General features: G+C 41.5%; 1 pseudogene across 1 annotated transcript; it reads left to right on the top strand.

The window, feature by feature from the left end:
• Positions 1-195: 195 nt before the first annotated feature.
• On the top strand, positions 196-17,398 carry LOC146678102 (katanin p80 WD40 repeat-containing subunit B1-like; annotated as a pseudogene). The gene is made up of 12 exons (XR_014912506.1): positions 196-716; positions 7,244-7,377; positions 7,470-7,600; positions 9,950-10,067; positions 10,644-10,744; positions 10,825-10,866; positions 11,016-11,071; positions 15,510-15,742; positions 15,827-16,020; positions 16,312-16,460; positions 16,889-16,939; positions 17,142-17,398. The product of XR_014912506.1 is annotated as a katanin p80 WD40 repeat-containing subunit B1-like (transcript).
• Positions 17,399-17,416: the final 18 nt, after the last annotated feature.

The raw sequence follows: 17,416 nt of genomic DNA, 5'->3' as shown, positions 1-17,416 counted from the left end.
ATGTTTCTATAACTGTGACGTTACATTTGTTGGCCACGTCTCTCTGGAAAAAGACATTTCTGTTGCTAAAAACTGATAACTCAGCTATTATCAAGGCAGCTTCTGCCTTGAGATAGGATTTCTTTTTTTTTTGTGGAAAGTGAATGAATTATTCATGAGAGAGATGTCTAACACTTTTTTCACAGATTACAGGCCAACAATTAATTTATGACTGTTTAAATGTTTTTGCAAATATCACCAACACCAATATGAATAATTACTAGGATACTGATTTACCTGTATAATAATATGATAATAATATTCTAAGTACATTACAGTACAGTAAGTATATATGATACTGTAATAGAAAAATTACACACACTCGTTAACCTCTCAGTGAACCTCTGCACCAAAGCCTAGTGAGGCTAAAAATAGCCTAAATTAATTTAAACGAATTACGTTATTACAACTAATGCATAGACTGGCCATGGGCATACCGGGCATTTGGTGATTTTTCGTTTTTATGGGCCGATGGTTTTTTGTTTGTTTGTAACAGTATAAACAATGAAAGGTGGTGGATTGGCCAGATGCTGGCAGATGTGTAAGAAGTTGTTTGGTGGTGGCTATGGCGGAGCTCCCACTGAGGCCAGCAGGTGGATGAGGGAAAGGGGAGGCAGGAGGAGGAGGAGAGCCCCGAGGCGGCCGCCGGTCCGAGTGTCAGGTGAACTGAACTTCAGGTAAGAAGTTATGACCTGCAGTCTATCTGGGTCAGATATGAACCAAGTTTAGGTGGAGTTTATTTTCGTTATGCTGACTTTTTACAGTCAGTTACAATAACTTGTACTGACAGAGTTCCTATACAGCTGGGTGGGTGCTATGATGTTACTGATAGTGAACTTTACTTTATTCATAAGGTTAGTTAGTAGAGTTGCCAACCGTCCTGTAAAAACGGAATCATCAGAGAAAATATTACGCGTTTCGTGTTGAGCTGAGAAGAGACGCAGTTTGTCCCGGACTTCAGCTATAATGAAAAAGACACAAAGCTGGATTTATTCTGCGTCTTTACGCTGTTAGCTGCCTCTTCTTCGCTCATTCAATCATGAAACTGATCAATGATCAACTGATCGGCTTTTCTCTCTCGTTTGTTGATCGCCCACTTTGCGCCAGAAACAGGAAACCAGCAGATGTCGCGCTAAACAACAGCAGCACGTTTAAGCTGGATCAGCTGTTGTTAGAATTTATTTAATATTAATTTCTAGTATCAGCTGATGTTTGCTGGAGCCACAGCTGTAAAACTGCTGGTCATGATGTCGGTTTGGTTATGTGAGAGGGAAACATGAAGATGAAACCAGGAGATGTCCTTACTGGATCATCAGAGCTGAACAGGTGATGGAGAAACAGGTTTACCTTTTAGATGACATGAATGAGTTGAAGTTATCAACTGTTTCTGAGAGACAAATAACACCAGGATCCTTTTTTATGTAGCTGACAGCTGGTAACTGTGCAGGGGCGGGTCTAGCAAAGTTTTGCCAGGGGGGCAGGTAGGGCATTAACAGGGAGAGGGGGGCACAAAGAAATACTTTTCTTTCTTATTCTCATTTAAAATGTCTCGCTTTTAATAAATAATTATCTGAATCTTACAACCAAAGTTTTCATCTGATGTACAATGTATAGAAATCCTACATATACCAACAAGACTGTACATCACTGTCACAACAGCGTTTGTTTTCATTCAAAGGCTTTATGGCTTTTCCTGTAATACCTGGTGGGCCGGTCACTAGTCAAAATGCCCGGACCGATTTTTTGTCCCAATCCAGCCCTGAACTAATGAATTAATTTCCTAATTAATTTAGTTTTATTTTAGTTTTGTAAATACACAATGTCATTTTAGATAGCTTTCATTTTCTTACAAAGCTGCTTTTCTTTCAGTGCAGCTTAAATCATTAGAGGCAAATTTAGAGGGGGCGGGTAACCAGGTTTATGAGAAACTAAAAACCAAATTTAGAAAAGGGACAGATATGTGAGGGGGAAAATACTTAATCACAAGAAAATAAAAGATGCATTTAGGAGAAATTATAAGGAAAAAAATCTAAATTTACCAGAAAAGATTTGAGAAAAAGGGAAAAGTTTGGCAAACGTAACAAAAATAAAAACAAAGAGAAACATGTCAAATCTGGAGAAATGGAAATTTAAGATAAATACCGCTAAGTTAACGGCGCTACTGAAAAGTTCAACCTAGTGATCGTTTTCTACAGTCATGACTTCGAAGCGTATTTGTTAATAAAGTTGTTTGGGGGAAAAGGGTAATGACGTCACCGGAAGTGAGGTGTGTGATTCAGTTGCTAAGCTGCAGCCGAGCAGTAAACGGACCGTCGACAAGTTGCTGTCGCCGCCTCACCGGATCAACTTTAAGCCGTCCGTTGGTGACCGACAGACCGAGGTAAGCTGCCCAACGCCAGACTGCGTCTGCTCGGTCCAAGTTCCGCCGGGGAGCCGCTGCTCCTGACGCCGATGCCCGGCCTCAGTGTTCGGCTAACGTTAGCCCGGAGCTCGGTACGGCGGGTGGTTAGGTCAGCACCGGTGTTCCAGATCAACTGGCGTTTAGATCAACTGGCGTTTAGATCAACTGGCGTTTAGATCAACTGGCGTTGGTCGAACAGATGTGTGGCAGTCTTGCGTTTCAGGAGCTCCTACCGACAAACCAGCAAAAAACGCCAAATGTGTCACCTGTGACACTTGTGAGGTTGTCTCAAACACACTCCGTCAGTCTTGATGCTGTTGAACAACAAAATGTTTAAAAATGTGGCGAGTTTACCTGGTGATATCCTCATGCGCGACGCGATCGCGAAAACAGCAAACAAGTAACACCACGCCGATGTTGTTCACAGGACACAAAGAGTAAACGATCGTTTACTCTTTGTGTCCTGTGAACAACATCGGCGCCAGTTGATCTAAACGCCAGTTGATCTGGAACACCCGCCACAGAGTCAGAGTTAACGGGTTAAAGTGGGGAGCAGACGGACCTCCTCTGCTGTGTTAGTCTGAACATGAGCTCGTCTGTGGTTTAATGAGCTTAATGAAGAACCTTAATGAGATTACCTGAAGTTAGCTGAAGCTCCAGGAGAGCAGAGCAAACACTCCTGACCACAACAGCACTGCTCAGTTAGTTTACCGGTGTTTTCATACACGTTATGATCTGAGAAAAATGCGCCAGTTTCCATAAACAGAAATGTTCGCTTCAGTCTGCAGACAGTAACACATGAAGGTTCTTGCAGATTTTAAGTATTATTTTTGTGTTAGAAAAATAGATATTATCTAACAGTTTGGATGTAGATGAAGGTGCTGATGAGGATGAGAAATATCTTATTTATCCCATATTTGGGAGACTTTTGTTATAGCAGGAAATGAATATCAGACACCAACCGACATCACCTGATAACACCAAACAAGATTTATTCTGTTTGTTCATTTGTGAAATCTTGTGTTTGCAGGTGAAGAATTATGTTATTTAAGAAAAAAATTCAAGGAGTTTGAATTGTGCGGTTGCTTTGAGGTTGTTGATGATGTATCTGCACCGTGTCTTTATGGATCACGAGATGAACTGTGGTACTGCATGAGGAAGTCGGGAGTAGCAGAGAAGGATGTGAGGGTGGTGCAGGACATGTATGAGGACGGAGAGAGACAGTGGTGAGGTGTGTGGTAGGAATGACAGATGGGTTCAAGATGGGGGTGGGATTACATCAGGGATCTCCTCTGAGCCCCTTCTTGTTTGCTGTGGTGATGGGGACAGGCTGATAGACGAGGCCAGGCAGGAGTCTCTGTGGATCGTGATGTTTGCAGATGACACCGTGAGCTGCAGTGGGAGCAGGTCGAGGTATGCTCTGAACACAAGAGGAATGAAAGTCAGTAGGAGGAAAATAGCTGAACCGAAGAGGATAACGTGCCACTCGTCTCACTCTCATTCACACAATGAGAGAGACGAGTGGAAAGGTTAACATGCAAGCACCGGAGGTAGTGCCAAATGAATAATTGTTTCTGAGACGTGAGATGTGGGAATTTATGGATTTAAAATTTATCGCTCAAGCAGCCTCAGAAAGGCAGAAGTGTGACAGTTTTTTATAAAGCTAGGTCTTTAACTGCTGTTGACTTTGACCCTGGCACGTTCTCCTCTTTGGCTCAGCTATTATAATGAAATCATTCTGGTAGGTGATTTTAATTGGGATCGGTTTTCTCCTGTGTCTGATTATTTTAAGGCACACTGTTTTTAATCTAACACAAATGACTAAAGCCCCACACACCTTATTCCCCAGATAAATCATCTTTGATTAATGTGCCACATCATTTCTCCACAGCAGTTTTTACCAGCGACTTGACTGATTGCTGCGTGGTTGGTGCTGCGAGGAACAGTTTCATGCTCTGAGCATCATCACAAACAGAAATTTAAAGCTTTTACATGAGCAAGCCTTTTGTCACGACTTCATGAATTTACATTGGGTCAGTTTTACATTGATGGACGGTGTTAACTTAGCTTGTAAATATTACTCTGAGAGTTTTATCTGCCTTGTGGACAAACATGCTGCTTTTAGCCAGGTCAGAGTGAAAGGGCGGGACAGGAAGCAGCCCTGAGCAGCTTCAAGAAAGTCCGACACTGATGCCAATGGCTAAGGTTTGGCAGCTGCGTAATAGCTTCGCTGCTTCTATTAGGAAATCCAAATGTGATCACTTTCTGATCTTAACCACTGACAGTCTCAAAGTCCCTGGGACGCGTTGGCAGACTATAAATTCTCTCTCTGACAGCTTTGAAGAGCATTAACATTAAAAAGTCACCGGTCCAGACAGTCTGTCTCCGTTTTTCTTGCGTCTGCTTGCAAGCATCATAGATGAGCCAGCGTCTTATATTTTTAATCTTTCCATACAACTGAACACTTCAGCAGAGATCCCAGTGTGCCTTTGTACTGCCCTCCTGAAAGGTGATGATTCTTGGATGGTAATAATATGAACCAATCTGCAAACTCTGTATTTTAGCTGAGATTCTTTAATGGCTGAGGAATAATCAACCTTAGAGCTATCAGAATGAAAATGATATTTTATCTCTCCAGTACTGTAACTTAAAGGTTTAAAATTTAAAGTTCTCAATGATATCTACGAGGCCCTGGAAGCAAAGAAATACTGCACCCCTCTTTTTATTGATCGAAAGCCTCCGGCACTGTTGATCGTGGGGTTTTATGTCAGAGGTTATTGGAAAAGGGCCGTTCAGACCAAGCTAAGCACCTTTCTCACCATAAGCAGTGTGTGCAGTTTAATGGTCTCTCTTCCAGTTTTTTAAATGTGACTGATGGAGTGCCACAGGTTTCTGTCTTGGGACCTGCGTTATTTACTATTTATGTCAGTGCTGTGGGACAAAATCTAAGTGCAACTGCCTATTTTTACGCAGATGATTAATTGTGGTAATAATCTGGTACCCTGGTATCGACATGGTTTTCGAACATTTGCAGTTAGCTTTTGATCGTACACAGTCACAGCTGTTTCTGCTAAGGCTGTCTTTGAAATGCATCTATAAAAAAAACCACGGTTGTGTTCTTCTCAGAGGGTTCGGTTAACCCTAATCCTAACTTCCCTCTCTTGTATCTTCTCAAGGTACATGTATTAACAATGAAGCTGTGGAGTCTTACAAACATCGAGTTCCTGTTGAAGCTAGGCTGAAGCTGGAGTTTTGTTTTTCTTAGAAATGGATCGTTGGACTTTGTTTATCACGGCATTAAGATTTATCACCGGCTCAAAACCTTTAGCACACCACTGTACTTTATATTCACTGGTTGATTAGTCCTCATTAGCCTCATGCAGGATGGTTCATTGATAGCATTTTGTCTCTAAATTCATTTCTGGTTTACTCGTCTCCTATTTGTCAGATTACCTGTAATCTGACAAATAGTTTAGTCACAATCTGCGGTCTCAGGACTTCTTTGCACTCACTGTTCAGACCTCAGAGAGAAGGTATTCTCCTTTTCTGTCCCGTCCTCATGGATTACATGACAGAAGGATTTCAGGCTCTCAGCTGATTTTGCTCGTAGACTTTAAAAGACGCATAAATGGTTTTGTGAAATCATCACTGGGAATCTTGTTTTTAGTTTGACTGTGTAGACACTTGGTAAAATATTCAATATTTTATTGGTGTTATTTTATTATGCCTGTTTGAAACAGGTCTCTCTTGTAAATGAGGCATTGAGTCTCAGGACTATTTGTATAAATAAAGGTAAAATGAACAAGCACTTGGTGACAGTGGTGAGGAAAATCTTATTGTCACAGGAAGTAACCTCGAGAAGAACCACGCTCGGGGAGGGGCCGGTATGGGAGTGAGGGGAGGAAAAGAAAACACTCAGTGCATCATGGGAATCCTTCAGCAGCCTGAGACTATAGCAGGAGAAATCTGCTCTCTCTTTCTGGTCCCTGTCAGGACTCTTGCTGCAGCATTTTGGATCAGCTGAAGGCTTTTCAGGGAGTTTTTAGGACATCCTGATAATAATGAATCACAGTCGTCCAGCCTGGAAGTAATAAATGCATGAACTAGTTTTTCAGCGTCACTCTGAGACAGGATATTTCTAATTTTAGAGATGTTGCACAAATGGAAGAAAGCAGTCTTACATATTTGTTTAATATGTGCGTTGAAGGACATGTCCTGGTCAAAAATGACTCCAAGGTTCCTCACAGCGTTACTGGAGGCCAAGGTAATGCCATCCAGGGTAAGAATCTGGTTAGATACTATATTTGTAGGAAATTAACGGTCATCAAGGTTTTTATATCTTTAAGACATTCCTGCAGTTTAACTAACTTATATCATCTGGCTTCTGGCTTGTATACAGTGTTTTCCAATAATAGATGAGTTTAAATACTTGGGGTCAACCATCCAAAACAAGGGACAGCACACAAGAGACATGAAGAAGTGTGCAGGCTTGGTGGAGTTTCAGGGGTGATTTGTGACAGAAGGACGGCAGCCAGCATGAAAGGGAGGGTTTACAGGGTGGTAGTGACACCTGTGTGGTTTGGAGGCCGAGCTGAAGACGATGGTATCTTCACTGGGAGTAGAAATGAGAGCTCAGCGTCAGAGAGGCGAGACTGAGACGGTTTTATATGTCTTATCTCTTCTATCACTTATTTATCACTGTGTTGTGTTCCTGCAGGTGTTTGACGCTCAGTGCAAACACTAAATCAGAATCAGAATCAGAATACTTTATTGATCCCTGGGGGAAATAATTTTTTGTTACAGTGCTCCATTTTAAACCAGGAGCTGATGTCCGTCTCATGAATTAACCTCAGCCGGGGTCGTCAAACACAGCAGCCAGTCTCCCAGTATGACCAGTATGGCTGCCTCCAGCACAACCAAGATCGCATGGCGCCTTCGTGAGTATTAAAGTTACTCAAACGATCATCACACCCTTCCTGTCCAGCAGCCCAGCCCGACCTGAATTTGTTCCTCCTTTGTTGCCGTACAGAGGAGTTCGAGGCTCAATCCAGCTCCATTTCCTGTCTGGCTCTGGGGAAAAGCTCGGGCCGCCTGCTGGCCACAGGAGGAGAGGACTGCAGGGTCAACATCTGGGCCGTCAGCAAGGCCAACTGCATCATGGTGAGTCCCCCGCAATGCAAAATGCGATGGGTTTCTAATTTTTAAGGTTTCCGTCGAGGTTTTTTAGGCCTGAAACATGAGCAGATTCAAAGGAACCCATCCTTTACCTACTGCTCTTCTGCAGTCTGCAGGTCATGATGCCCACACCTGCCTCTCTCCTGTCACCACCTCACGCTTTTATCTTTATTATTGATTCATTTCTGATTGTTAAATGATGAAAACAGAGTTCGCTCCATGGGAATTAAACAGACTCATGTTTCCCCTCCACTGCTCGCCATCTTCCTCCAACTAAACTAACCTGCCTGACCTCTTACGTTGTGTGTAGTGCACCACATCATGGCAGAGCGCAGACTGTATACAGAGAGTGCAGAATTATTAGGCAAATGAGTATTTTGTCCACATCATCCTCTTCATGCATGTTGTCTTACTCCAAGCTGTATAGGCTCGAAAGCCTACTACCAATTAAGCATATTAGGTGATGTGCATCTCTGTAATGAGAAGGGGTGTGGTCTGATGACATCAACACCCTATATCAGGTGTGCATAATTATTAGGCAAAGTCCTTTCCTTTGGCAAAATGGGTCAAAAGAAGGACTTGACAGGCTCAGAAAAGTCAAAAACAGTGAGATATCTTGCAGAGGGATGCAGCAGTCTCAAAATTGCAAAGCTTCTGAAGCGTGATCATCGAACAATCAAGCGTTTCATTCAAAATAGTCAACAGGGTCGCAAGAAGCGTGTGGAAAAACCAAGGCGCAAAATAACTGCCCATGAACTGAGAAAAGTCAAGCGTGCAGCTGCCAAGATGCCACTTGCCACCAGTTTGGCCATATTTCAGAGCTGCAACATCACTGGAGTGCCCAAAAGCACAAGGTGTGCAATACTCAGAGACATGGCCAAGGTAAGAAAGGCTGAAAGACGACCACCACTGAACAAGACACACAAGCTGAAACGTCAAGACTGGGCCAAGAAATATCTCAAGACTGGTTTTTCTAAGGTTTTATGGACTGATGAAATGAGAGTGAGTCTTGATGGGCCAGATGGATGGGCCCGTGGCTGGATTGGTAAAGGGCAGAGAGCTCCAGTCCCACTCAGACGCCAGCAAGGTGGAGGTGGAGTACTGGTTTGGGCTGGTATCATCAAAGATGAGCTTGTGGGGCCTTTTCGGGTTGAGGATGGAGTCAAGCTCAACTCCCAGTCCTACTGCCAGTTTCTGGAAGACACCTTCTTCAAGCAGTGGTACAGGAAGAAGTCTGCATCCTTCAAGAAAAACATGATTTTCATGCAGGACAATGCTCCATCACACGCGTCCAAGTACTCCACAGCGTGGCTGGCAAGAAAGGGTATAAAAGAAGAAAAACTAATGACATGGCCTCCTTGTTCACCTGATCTGAACCCCATTGAGAACCTGTGGTCCATCATCAAATGTGAGATTTACAAGGAGGGAAAACAGTACACCTCTCTGAACAGTGTCTGGGAGGCTGTGGTTGCTGCTGCACGCAATGTTGATGGTGAACAGATCAAAACACTGACAGAATCCATGGATGGCAGGCTTTTGAGTGTCCTTGCAAAGAAAGGTGGCTATATTGGTCGCTGATTTGTTTTTGTTTTGTTTTTGAATGTCAGAAATGTATATTTGTGAATGTGGAGATGTTATATTGGTTTCACTGGTAAAAATAAATAATTGAAATGGGTATATATTTGTTTTTTGTTAAGTTGCCTAATAATTCTGCACAGTAATAGTCACCTGCACACACAGATATCCCCCTAAAATAGCTAAAACTACAAACAAACTAAAAACTACTTCCACAAACATTCAGCTTTGATATTAATGAGTTTTTTGGGTTCATTGAGAACATGGTTGTTGTTCAATAATAAAATTATTCCTCAAAAATACAACTTGCCTAATAATTCTGCACTCCCTGTATAAAGGATGGGTGTAGATTTGAATTCTGAAAAGTGAAGCTTAAACCTGCGTTTTTCATGGATGTCCAGCAGGGGGCGACTCCTCTGACTGTGAATAGAAGTCTGTGAGAAAACGAGCCGCCTCCTCACCTGATCTCTGAGCTCAGTAAACAGTTTCCTGACGGCTTTATGGTCTCAGTCGCTGTTTTCAGGTCTTATTGAATAAAAGATGAAGCTCATTTTGGAAATGATGGTTTCCATTAGTGTTCAGGGGACGATAAAGCAGGAGATGAAGGTGGGCTTATTTTGTGATTGACAGGTGACGTGGTGTCCCTCAGCAGCTTCACTAACACTAACATTTTGATATACAGTCTGTGTTTTGAGTTTTTGAGAAAGGAGCGAGGTGCAGTTTTAGGTGATGATGTCTGTTCTGACTGTTTCCTCTCAGAGTCTGACTGGTCACAAGAACCCAGTGGAGTCTATCCATTTCAACGTGTCGGAGGAGCAGGTCGCCGCCGGGTCGCAGTCAGGTTCAATACGAGTCTGGGACCTGGAGGCTGCCAAGAGTAAGACTCTGTCTGTTCTGTGGCTACGAGGCTTTTTAGTCAAAGCTTCACCGCCTCTAAACTGTCTGTGTGCGTAATTTATCTGCACAGGTGCTTTAGATCAGCGGTGGACAGCGTAAGGTTCACACTGACAAAGAGAAGTGAAGTGAGCGAACCAGTCGATTAGAAATATGACACACAAAGAGCTGAAACATGTTAAAATCAACTTGCTTTTTTTTATTAGTGTGGTGAGTTTTTTCTAAATTTCTGAGTGCAAAGTTTGAGCTATGAGCTCTTCCACCTCTGCTGCCTCGAGGACACAGGACATCCGTCATACCACATGATGTCAGCCTCTGTAATATAGTACATCAGTCTGATTGAGTATATGTTATTATTAGTAGTATTTTTCCATCTACTCTTATTTTGAAAATTGATACAGCTTCCTCAGTGTTCAGTCTCAGGCTGTAACGGAGGACGTTGTACCCCGCAGTCAGAATAATCGTCCGTCCCATCATGCGGAGGCGTTTTAATGCACCTAAGCTGGGTCTTAGTTAGAAAGAGATGCAAAGAGGTGACCCTGCTGCTTCCTGTGCTCAGTTTTAAGGACTCTGATGGGACACAAAGCCAACATCACCAGCCTGGGCTTCCATCCCTTTGGAGACTTCCTGGCCTCCAGCTCCATGGACACAAACATTAAGGTAGGCGTGCTTTCCTGTGTGAGAACATCCTTGAAGTCTTAATCCGCTCTAATGAAATGTCTCTTCTTTTCTGCTGTCAGCTGTGGGACTTGCGGAGGAAAGGATACGTGTTCAGATATAAGGTAAGTTTGTGCTCAGGATGACAGGCCGGCTCCTAATATCCTGCTCGAATCCAGGTGCACGTTTCTAACAGGTGGACAGTGGCTGCAGGTGGATTTGGTAAACACACCTGTGGTGACCTAACAAAGTGTGATGTGGACATTTGCTTCAGTGGAATCTGATCTTTTATGCAAATGAGTTGACCTCATCTGACCTGGAAACAGCACCGTGTGAAAAGCTAAATCCTGATTGTTTTCAGGTTTCTGACAGATTTTTGATGTTTTTCAGATGTTTAAGCCCCGCTCTACATTCTGATGCTTGTTTTCCACAGTTGTACCATCACATACAAAACAAACACACACAGACACGTGGTCACTAGTGATGGGATTTCCGGCTCTTTTTAGAGATCCGGCTCTTTCGGTTCGGCTCACTAAAAAGAGCCGGCTCTTTCGGCTCCGAACCGGCTCTTCAGGTTGTTTTGTTGCTTTAATTAATTTATTATTAACAATAATATAAAATTATGCACAAAAGGAATTACTAACATAAAAACAAGTGGTTTTATTTATATATGTTTATATATAAATATATGCGGTGGCCCCTAGAGACAAAACACGTACAAACTCCAAAACACATTTCTAGCATGAACTGAACTTCCAAAGCAGAGCTACTAGATCACTTAAATTACACAATTGAAAGCATGTGTGTATTGTTTGTGTATTTATACACAGGCACTCATATATATATTCAAATAATTTAAAAAAAAGTTCATTTACCTGTTATTACCACACACCAAATCCGGTCGTTGGTACTTGCTGGCTTGTGTAGCCACAAGATAACAAAGGCTCAACACTGCGCCCAGCATCCTGGAGCACTTCTGTTGTCTTTTGTACGTGTTTTGAGTTTTTATATGCTTCTGAGTTTTTATATGCTTCTGAGTTTTTACGTGCTTCGGAGTTTGTACGTGTTTTTACGTGTTTTGGAGTTTGTACGTGTTTTTACGTGTTTTGGAGTTTGTACATGCTTCAGAGTTCGTACGTGATTTGAAGTTTGTATGTGCTTTGTCTCTAGGGGCCACCGTAAATATACTTTTATTTATTCACTCCACATAAAATGTAATAAATAAATCATATAATACAAAAATCAACTATTCACATTTCAAGTTTTAACTATTTAAATTTCAGCTTTTTCCTTTCACAAATTTAAAGTGAAAAGAACACAAAACACTGCAAACCACAACACAATTAAATATAAATTATAATAATATGAAAACTAAAAGAACATGCATATTCTCTGTCATATGGACCTGCATGAATAAACTTTCTCAATCCTTTATCTCTTTCTTAAGGTCTTAAGTTTTGTTGTTTTTATGTTTTACAAAAAAAAAACTTCACATTTTTTATATTTTTAAACGAAAGTGACATGCAAGGATATTTTTCTTTAGTGATGTTGCTTCAGCAATCTCAAATACTAATTATTCTGGGAATTTTTATGGTCAAACTATGTGATTTTCCAAATGTGTGTGTGTGTGGAGTAAAATGACCTTGTTCTTATGATGTTGTCACCGTGAATCATTTAGGATTAACAACACAAATTGTATCGATAGCAGAAACAGTCTTATAACTTATAATTCTCACACGTTACCGCTAGTTTTACAAACGCAGTCTTCTTCAGCTCTGTTTATGTAGCTTTTATGAAACTGATTTTCCATAGTACAAGTAGAATTTAATTTTTCTTTGCTCTCCAGTATAAATGCAATAATTTGCAGGCTTTTTACTGAAACTCTCACAATGCAACACTCAATGCTCAGAGCTTCATATATCAACAGCTCTGAAAATATCTTCTTTTTTAAAGTAATGTAGGACAGGATCTCTCACTCTCTGTGTCTCAAAAAAACCCCAACTAAACTGGCAATCACCACTAAACAAATGAAAGTAGTTTATGGCTTTTTTATCAGCTGCATTTCTTTCATTTATGTATTGATCCCATTGTTTATTGGTAATGCTTTTAGGTCACTGTTTTAGCATGTCTGCCTCACACTCCATTTAAACAGTTTAACAGATAGTGGGAGGAAGGTGGCATTGGAGTTTGTTGGGTGCTCCTTCTGAGACCGATCTGTTGCAGTCTGTTTGGCCACAGCTGTGGGTGCCTTCTTTGCTGATCGCTTTATTCTCTCTTCTAGCATACTCCTTAATCTTATCCAATTTCAGTTTATCCAACAACAGATGCAGCCTGTGATCCACTCATTTTAAGCATTCAACATAAGCAGCATGCCAAAATCCAAAACAAAGGCAACAGCAATTCCTTCAAACTCAGGTGAACGCCTGCAGAGCCACAGCACACACACACACCAAACCGAATAGCAAACGTAGCGGTGGGCGTGTCACAAAAACATCTTCTATGGTCAGAATCCAAACTGCGTTCAAACAAACAATACGCAGCACAAAAACACAGTTTACATACCACCGTCGTCTTCTCCTTATCTGTCAGACTAGCCGATTTTATGGGTGTAGTGTAGTGATGGGATTTCCGGCTCTTTTTAGAGAGCCGGCTCTTTCGGTTCGGCTCACTAAAAAGAGCCGGCTCTTTCGGCTCCGAACCGGCTCTTCAGGTTGTTTTGTTGCTTTAATTAATTTATTATTAACAATAATATAAAATTATGCACAAAAGGAATTACTAACATAAAAACAAGTGGTTTTATTTATATATGTTTATATATAAATATATGCGGTGGCCCCTAGAGACAAAACACGTACAAACTCCAAAACACATTTCTAGCATGAACTGAACTTCCAAAGCAGAGCTACTAGATCACTTAAATTACACAATTGAAAGCATGTGTGTATTGTTTGTGTATTTATACACAGGCACTCATATATATATTCAAATAATTTAAAAAAAAGTTCATTTACCTGTTATTACCACACACCAAATCCGGTCGTTGGTACTTGCTGGCTTGTGTAGCCACAAGATAACAAAGGCTCAACACTGCGCCCAGCATCCTGGAGCACTTCTGTTGTCTTTTGTACGTGTTTTGAGTTTTTATATGCTTCTGAGTTTTTATATGCTTCTGAGTTTTTACGTGCTTCGGAGTTTGTACGTGTTTTTACGTGTTTTGGAGTTTGTACGTGTTTTTACGTGTTTTGGAGTTTGTACATGCTTCAGAGTTCGTACGTGATTTGAAGTTTGTATGTGCTTTGTCTCTAGGGGCCACCGTAAATATACTTTTATTTATTCACTCCACATAAAATGTAATAAATAAATCATATAATACAAAAATCAACTATTCACATTTCAAGTTTTAACTATTTAAATTTCAGCTTTTTCCTTTCACAAATTTAAAGTGAAAAGAACACAAAACACTGCAAACCACAACACAATTAAATATAAATTATAATAATATGAAAACTAAAAGAACATGCATATTCTCTGTCATATGGACCTGCATGAATAAACTTTCTCAATCCTTTATCTCTTTCTTAAGGTCTTAAGTTTTGTTGTTTTTATGTTTTTATGTTTTACAAAAAAAAAAACTTCACATTTTTTATATTTTTAAACGAAAGTGACATGCAAGGATATTTTTCTTTAGTGATGTTGCTTCAGCAATCTCAAATACTAATTATTCTGGGAATTTTTATGGTCAAACTATGTGATTTTCCAAATGTGTGTGTGCGCGAGGTTGTCCTCTCTCTGTGCCGCCAAGATTTTATTTTGGTGCTGAGTTTGATTGTTTGTGGCATTTTTTTAAATGTAACATTTCTTTTAGTCTGAAATTCTTTTACTTTTTTTCACATACATGTCCTGTGTCTTCTACATGTCCTCTGCATGTGCCACTAAATCATACATTTATAACTAAAAGTAAACAGGAAATATAATATAAATATAATAAAATGGAAATAATAACTCATCCTTTCTCCAACACAACCAGCAAATGCACTCAGTATTTAATCATTTCTTTATTTTTGCATATGAAGTATAAATAAGTATTCCAACATGAATCACTTAAATTGATTATTATGTTTAATTTGAGGACATCGACCTGGTGTTAGAGACAGTTTATAAGTTACACCAGCAAGCAAAGCTGTAGTTTGTGGCCTGATTTTCCGATTGTCATGTGATCGTGATGGAGCCGTTAAAGCTTTGAATGTGTCACTTCAAAGAAATGAGACATTTTGTAGGTTTTGGCCTGTTTTAGTGACAGAACAGGGAGCAGGGTCATTTTTATCTCAAACAGTTTATTGATGGAATAAATCTTACTCTCATTTATGAGAATAAGAAGTGACTCAAACACATACTTTCTTCAATTAATTATAAAAATGTCTTTAGCTTAGCTTGTAGTTAGAGCTGGGTTAGGCGACCCTAACCATCCCTCAGGTTCCTGGGGACTTCCCATGATGCACTGAGAGGTGCACTTTGCCCTCCACTCCCTCTTTTGTTCGTGTTTCGTTCCTCTTTTCTCTTTCTCCTCATTTACTGACTTGTCACTGCTGACCGTGGATCTGTTGGAGGTCTCTTCCTGTTCCTCAGCCGTGTTGTAGCGTCTTCACCTGACACTATAAAACACCTACAGGTGTCTCTAATGAGCTGCAGCTGTATGAACTCTGCATGTGCTTGCAGGACCATCAAGCTGTGGGATCTGGAGAAGTTTACGATGATCGGATCGTTGGAGGGCGACACGACTCCGGTCAGGTGAGTTTTTCCCCGTTGCAGCAGGGTGTAACTGGAATGTGACCTCTGACCCCTGTCCCTGTGGTTTCAGGTGTATATGTTTTAGCCCAGATGGCTCCTGCCTGTACAGCGGCGCCACGGACTCGCTGCGGGTCTTCGGCTGGGAACCGGACCGCTGCTTTGACGCGGTGCTGGGGAAAGGTGTCTGACCTCGCCATCTGCAACCAGCAGCTGGTGTGTAGCTCCGCCCACCGCTCAGTAACAGTACTGTGCAGAAGTTTTAGGTAATCTTAATCTTCCACCTTCTCCACATGTCAGATCGGCGTGTCTCATCAGCTGTCGAGTGTGTCGTCCTACGTGGTCGATCTGAAGAGGGTAAAGAAGAGCGGTGGCGCCGTGATCCAGGGGATCATCCAGGACGACCAGCCGCTCACAGAGCCGAAGAAGGACCCCAAAGGAGCGGCACTGCGAAAGAACTACGAGAGACCCACGACCACCTGCAGATCGCAGAGGTACGGCACACTGAGAGACAGGAGAAAATACTCCAGATACTGCAAGTACTGACTCCTGGATTTAAAGTTTTATACATGAGCCACTGGTTTCATTCATCAAACACTCAGATCACATGTCATATATATATATATATATATATATATATATATATATATATATATATATATATATATAATCTTATTTGACTTCAGTGGAAAAGTTTCGCTTCCAGATTCTTTAATAAAAGTAAATAAAGTAAAAAATTTGCAGTTTTTCTTCTAAAAACAAACAAATGTTTGTGATGTCATCAGGTTGAAGCACCGTTCAGAGTCTGACAGGCGGAGCCCCGAAGGGGAGAGGCGGAGCCCTAGCGAGGACGAGGCGGACGAGAAGCTGTCGTCTGCTGAGATCCACAACGCCGAGGACTACAAGGCCATCTTCCAGCCAAAGAGCGCCATCTGTAGGTGGACCCGGAGCATCGCAGCTCAGATGTTGAATAAAGAATACAGTTATACGTACATACAACGAGATCTGTGAAATATTGCTATTGAAAAGGACGCTGAGTTCATCTTTAATCAACACTGCACCAACAAAATCTGTGTTTAGTTTCCCCGAAAGCTTCTATTTCCTCACCTGTTGATCCACCTGCAGCATCGCCATCAGTTCTGCTCTGGCTGATTTTGAGAAGCAGGCCATATTTGAAAAGTGAGAGGAGTAAACATTACTCGCTGTAAGAGCCAAACAGGATGGGAGGATCTGATTGGTTCTTTGTGCCTTTTTAAAATATTCATCCTAATGAGGACAAAGACACTCTCGTCATTTCTTCTTTTGTTTTCATGTCGTCACATTTATTTTGCAGTCTGAGCTCCTCGTTCTCCTCTCTTCCAGCTCGCACTCCTCCTAAGATGTCGGAGCCTTTTCCCGCTCCTCCAGAGGACGGTGAGTCCAGCACAGCTTCACGTTTCTGTGAGACATCAGGAGACGACGCGCCTCCGACGTGTCAGTTTATAGATGAAACACGAACAATAAATCACGTGTTCGACAGTGAAAAACACACGACACAAAAACACACGACAGAGGTGTTTCAGCTCCTGTTTTGTGGTTACTGGGTCGTTTCCTGATGATTTCTTCTTCTGCTCAGAGTCCATTTTGGCGATCAGCCGGCAGCTGAAGGACATAAAGACTCATTTTCCTGATAAACAGCAGGTCAGTGAACGCAGCAGCCGTGTGTCTGTGTGGAAACATGGACGCCTTAGGACAGCGGACTATAAATGCAACGAACCTATCAGAGCTCAAATACCTGCTGTTTACAACAAAGTAGTCCTCCAGCCGCTCGGTTTTCTCTTTCTTTAGTTAAAGATTTTTCTTTGTCTTCAGAAAATCGGTTTAATTCAAAACCATCTAAAACCTTTAACA

The sequence above is a fragment of the Rhamphochromis longiceps genome, linkage group LG1 (genome assembly GCF_057381845.1).
Source record: "Rhamphochromis longiceps isolate RC_006_pf linkage group LG1, R_longiceps_female_GT1.1, whole genome shotgun sequence".
NCBI classification, from domain to species: Eukaryota; Metazoa; Chordata; class Actinopteri; order Cichliformes; family Cichlidae; genus Rhamphochromis; species Rhamphochromis longiceps.
This window is presented reverse-complemented; position numbering and strand designations above follow the sequence as displayed.